We start from the raw sequence: 6,142 nt of genomic DNA on the forward strand, positions 1-6,142 counted from the left end.
TTGTAGAGTCCCAAAGATCAAAATGTATTTGTTTTAACAAATGCGACCTTCCTTGAACATGACTATATGAATAACTATAAACCAAGGAGCAAGGTAGTTTTGGAGGAACTCACAGCTGATAAGATTCTATCACAATCATCTTCATCATTAAATGATAAACGACAAACCGAGGAAACTATGATTCCTGGAAAAGAAACCCTGGTGCAACGTCGTAGTGGGAGGATTGTGAGACAACTTGTTCGCTACGAACATGAGACATATGTCCTTATTTCTCATATAGACAAGGACGATTTATCAAACTTTAAAGAGGCAATGGATGATCTTAAAAAGAAGAAATGGCAAGAAGCCATGAACCAAGAAATGTAATCGATATATTCCAATTCTATCTGGGAACTTAAGGATCCACCTGAAGATGTCAGGCCCATAGGGTGTAAGTGGATATACAAGAAGAAAAGAGGTGTAAATGGGAAAGTAGAGACTTTCAAAGCGAGGCTTGTAGCCAAAGGTTACACTTAGAGAGAAGGTATTGATTATGAAGAAACATTTTCCCTTATGGCCATGGTCAAATCCATTCGTATCCTTTTATCCATAGCGGCTGCCAATGATTATGAGATATGGAAAATGGATGTCAAGACATCATTTCTGAATGGCTATCTTGATGAAATTATCTATATGGTACAACCAGAAGGGTTCATAAAGAAAGGGGAAGAACAAAAGGTGTGCAAGTTGCTGAAATCCATTTATTGGTTAAACCAAGCATCTAGATCTTGGAATATCACTTTTGATGAAACAATTAAAACATATGGCTTCGAACAAAATGTCGATAAAGCATGTGTGTATAAATACATCAAAGGAAAAGTGGTGGTTTTCTTAGTTCTTTACATTGATGGCATTTTGCTCATTGGTAACAATGTAGAGGCATTGTCAAACGTAAAGAAATGGTTAGCTGAAAAGTTCAAAATGAAAAATTTGGGCGATGAAACCTATGTTCTGGGAATCCAAATCCTAAGGGATAAGAAGAACAAGCTCTTAGCACTTTCTTAGGCTAATTATAAAGATAAGGTGCTTGAAAGATTCTCTATGGAGAATTCTAAGAAAGGTCAATTACCGACAAGACATGGAATTTTTCTCTCCAAGGAACAATGTCCCACGACACCTCAGGAGGAAGAGGATATGAGAACGTATCCCTATGCTTCAACAGTTGGGAGTCTGATGTATGTTATGTTGTGTACTAGGACAATCATATGTTATGTAGTTGGGATTGTAAGTCGTTATCAATCAAATCCTGGTTTGGAGCATAGGATTGTAGTAAAGCACATTCTCAAGTATCTTAGTAGAGCGATAGACTATATGCTGGTATATTTAGGGGGTGAGCTAAACGCTACTAGATACACTGATTCTAATTTCCAATCAGACAAAGACATTAAAAAATTGACATCTAGGTCAGTGTTCCCTCTTGGTGGAGGAGATGTGGTCTGGAGAAGCATTAAGTAATCCAACATAGCTAATTCAACCATGGAAGTCGAATACATAGCGACTTGTGAAGTAGCTAAGGAGGAAGTTTGGTTGAGGAAGTTCTACATTGATCTGGAAGTTGTTCCAGATATGGAAAAGCCACTAATCCTGTACTATGGCAACAGTGGAGCAGTAGCTAATTCCAAAGTACATAGAAGCCACAAGAGAGGGAGGCATATAGAAAGGAAATACCATCTGGTAAGATAAATTGTACACTGAGGTGATGTGACTGTTTTGAAAATAGTGTTGGAACAGAACTTGGCTGACCCGTTAACCAAGACACTTCCTGCAAAGTCATTCATGAGTCACATGCGCAATATGGGATTAAGGAAAATGCCTCGCTTGCTTTGAGGGAAAGTGGGAGATTGTTAGGATTAATCCCCTAAAATAATGTAAAGACATTTTATTTGTTTTAAATAAAAGTACAATTTTATTATATTTGAATGTTATAATTATTGTTTGAATTAATTATATAATAATATCAAGAAAATTACCTATTCATTCATGAGAATATGATCTTGTATTAGTACGAGAGAATTAAGATCATATATAATGTATAAAATAGTCAGTAACATATTAAAGTAATGAATCTTTAATGAATAGTTACTAGTATGGTTTGCTAAGCATACGAGATGCAAGTAATCTAGATTCAGATTACTGATGTGGATAGACATCTTATTAAATGTGTTGTATATAATAGAGATTATATATGAAAGCCAAAGCGGACTGACCGCGGACTTCTCCTTCTATTCTAAGAAACCAAAAGGATAGGACCGATGAGAACTAATTATCTTTATAAACTTGTTATTTGACGTAAAGATTTAATTCTTGTCATAATAGATGATCATTTGTAGATCAGTCTAAATCCTGAGTATTCATGAACTCCTGATTATGTTTATTGGATCTTTTGATTCACTCGTTAAGGTCTCTTACAATAATGAGTCTAATGACTTTTGTTTTGAAGATTCAATATCATAGATGGATGGGAACATGAATTACAATATTGGATTCCATGCTTTCCTAACGGATCGAATATTGTTTCCCTTAAGGGTTGATTATGGAACTGAATAGTTATTGAGCTCAAATCTATAATCAGATTATAGATTAATTGTTCGCTAGTGAATTAATGGTACTTAAGGATCAAGAGGTAATTAGAAGGGTAAAATGGTACTTTTGACCAGCTCTAATTAACGAATCAATAATGGAGGACAGAACTACATATATTGATTATATCAGTGGACTACTTGAGAAAACTCTGTAAATATAATTCTATAAATACTTAGAGTGAAATTCCATATTTATAGTGGAGTAATCATGAAATTAATAAATTAAATTATTAGATTAAAAAGTTTAATTAATAATCATGTTTATTGGGGCTTTGTATTATAGGTCCATGGTCCCCAGATTACCTCTTTCCTACACTGTCAAGGGTAAGGATGTCAAAAGAAATATTTGTTAAGAGAAATGACTAAATTGCCAAGGAATTAATTTTCCAAGACAAAGAAATAATTATTTGATAATTATGTGTAGCTGATTAATTGTGAATTAATTAATTATTTAACTATATAATTTTTATTTTGAAAAACTATAGGTTAAAACTAATATTAATCTTGTTTGGATTAATATAAAGAGAGAAAATAATAAATATCTTATTTATAATATGATATTTATTTATTTATTTAATTTAAAGCTGATATTTTAAGATAAAGTTAATTTTGAATTAACTGATATTTATGTTAGAATAAATATTTTGTCTTTAAAGTTCATTAAATAAACAAATGAGGAAATTAGGGCAACCCTAATAGGCTGGGTGACACACACTGTATAGTACAGTATGTGGCGCCTAACATCAGGGATTTTATCCCCGGGATTTGAATTTTGAATTTCAAATAAATTTGTTTAATCAATTATTTAATTATTATTTTTAAACATGATTTAAATATATAATTAAATGAAAATATCTAATCAGTTTTAATTTGAATTATATTTTAATTAAAAAAAGATTATTTAATTAGATTAAATATCTTCATAAATCTGATATACGTGATAGTCAGAAAAGTATGGATAATCAGACTCTCTTTCTAAAGTGATAGGTTTCTCCAAACCTGAAAAACTTTTCAAAACATTCTCTTTGTCAAAATTCTCTAGATCTCATGTGTTGAATCCTATGTGCCCACACACGTCCTTGTGTGTTTGAGGATTGGTCTGGAATATCGAGGTGTGAGATCTCAGAACACTAGATAGGAAGATTGTTGATTTATACAAAAAGACTCAAGGATACTTGATAGGCTACAAGTGATAATCCTTGACCTATTTGTATATGTATATGATCTTGGCTGGTATTAATATTTACTAAAATGGGTCCATATATTTCGCTGCGGACCTTTGATTTGATCATTTAATACCAGCACTTCTTGCATTAGGTCTCTAGCCTTCATTGTCGAAATCATAGGTACTCGCGGTCCACTCGTTGTCCCCACGCATACAAAGTCTATCTCCCCTTCCTGTTCAACGGTCACCATCCTGCTCTTGCAGTCAATCGTTGCCCCGTACTTTGATAACCAATCCATCCCTAGGATTGTATCAAATTCATCAATTTCTAACTCAATCGGGTCCACAGACAACTCCCTACTGTCTATCTCTGCTGGCAATGCTCTAACACATCTCTTAGAGACTACTTGTTCCCCAGTTGACAACAAAGTCTGAAATCCCCTAGCATACAAATCACTAGGTCTACACAGCTGATCTATCCCTCCAGCAGATACAAAAGAATGAGTAGCCCCTAAGTCAATCAATGCTGTAAAAGATGAACCAGCACTAGAAATCTGACCTGTCACGGCCGAGGGACTAGCCTCAGGCTTAGTCTAGGTCAAGGTAAATACTTTGGCAGGAATGAGGCTGTCACTTTGTTTTGGCTCTTTCTTCCTGGCTTATGGGCAGTCCTTTCTTAGGTGACTAATACTCCCACAAGTAAAGCAGGCCTTGATCCTGCACTCTCCCTGATGTCATCGTCTGCACCAAGGACACACTGGGAAACTCCTCCAGTTGTCTCCCCTGCCCTGACAGCCATTGAAAGCACCCCATGCCCTCCTATCCAGGCCAGGAGGTACAAAAGTGTAACGACCCAAATTCGCTAATAAGGCTTAAGGGCCTTGATTAGTGTGCCTGGAGGGCATAATGGGAATTATGTGTGACTTTAATGAGTAAAATGCACGATTAATGATTTAAAGCATGTTATATGACTGTTTGAATATTTGAGATGCATGACTATGTGTATTAGTATACATGTAGACCCTGACTAGGTTAGAAGGGCATAATCGTAAATTTTGGCCATTATGGGCATAACTGTATATATATATGTGATAATTGTTGAGACCACATTATTATGTGGATATATCTGTGATCTGTGACTCAAGATGATCCCAGTAAGCAAAATAGCGAAAAAGTCATGGCGGGGATTTATATCTGGCTCGGGGTGAGCCTAGGGGTATAAATGAGAATTTAGTGAGCATATTGGGGTCTATTTTGACATCGAGGAATGTTATTGGTGATTAACTAGGTATTGGGAAGCAAGCGGGAAAAATATTAGAGACACTCGAGGAGTTAGCGGGAATTGGGTAAAATGACTAAAATGCCCCTAAGTGGACTAAAGGGTTAGAATTAAAAGGGAGGGCATAATGGTCATTTGGTTTGCAGGAGTTAAGTATTCTGAGGCTTTATACTTAGTGGGAATTGTAGAAAAGGGTAGAAGGCTGAGGAAAGAAAGAAAAGAAGGAAAAGGGAGAAAACAGAGAGTTTCCTAAGGTCGGTTTATGCTTTCTTCATCAGTTTCTTGAGTATTTCTGGGGCAAAGCTCAGGGAGGAGCTAAGTTAGGCTGAGCATCAAGAATCCTAAGCTAGGCTTGGAGAATTGCCAGAGGTTTAGCAAGAACACCCTAACACTTGAGGTAAGGCTTTGTAGTTTCTTCAGTTGCTGGTTTTGGTTTTTGAACTATGTGTATAAGCTGAGTTTGATGGGAACTTTAGGGAATTCAGGCCAAAGGGTGAGGAAGAGCAAGCTAAGGAAGTGTAGAGGTTGTCTTGAAATCGAATCCCCATTAAAGGTATGAAGTTCTGAGCTTTAACTTTGATGTTTTGACTGGTTTCTGCTGAGTTTTGAGTTTAGGGTCAGCTATGGTGAATTTTGGGATTAGGGATGCATGTGATTGGGTTTTGAGTATTTGGGATGCTTTGGATGAGTGGAGTGTGTTAATAAGGTTGTTTTTGAGTTTGGTGAAGGTTTGGAGAGGTTTTGGTTGAGTTTGGCTCGAGGAAATCGCAGGAGGGAAAACTGAGGTGTTGCCTGTCTGTGACTAGCGCTACAGCGCTAGCCTTTGGGCGCTGTAGCGCTAGGCCAAGCTTTCTGGGGGATTTTGGTATAGCGCTGTAGCGCCCTCCTAAGAGCGCTGTAGCGCTGCCCTCTTTCCAGAAAGGGATTTTAGGGTTATTTGCAAGGGTTTTTGACCTAGGGTTTAGGGCTCGATTTCACCACCTTATTTGGTGGAACTAGGACTTCCTGGGGGCTCGAGATTGGTCCCGAGGCTAGGTTTTGGACTTGAGGTTTGGTGATGACTTTAACCTATGGTTG

This window comes from Humulus lupulus, chromosome 7 (assembly GCF_963169125.1).
Source record: "Humulus lupulus chromosome 7, drHumLupu1.1, whole genome shotgun sequence".
In the NCBI taxonomy this organism is placed as follows: domain Eukaryota; kingdom Viridiplantae; phylum Streptophyta; class Magnoliopsida; order Rosales; family Cannabaceae; genus Humulus; species Humulus lupulus.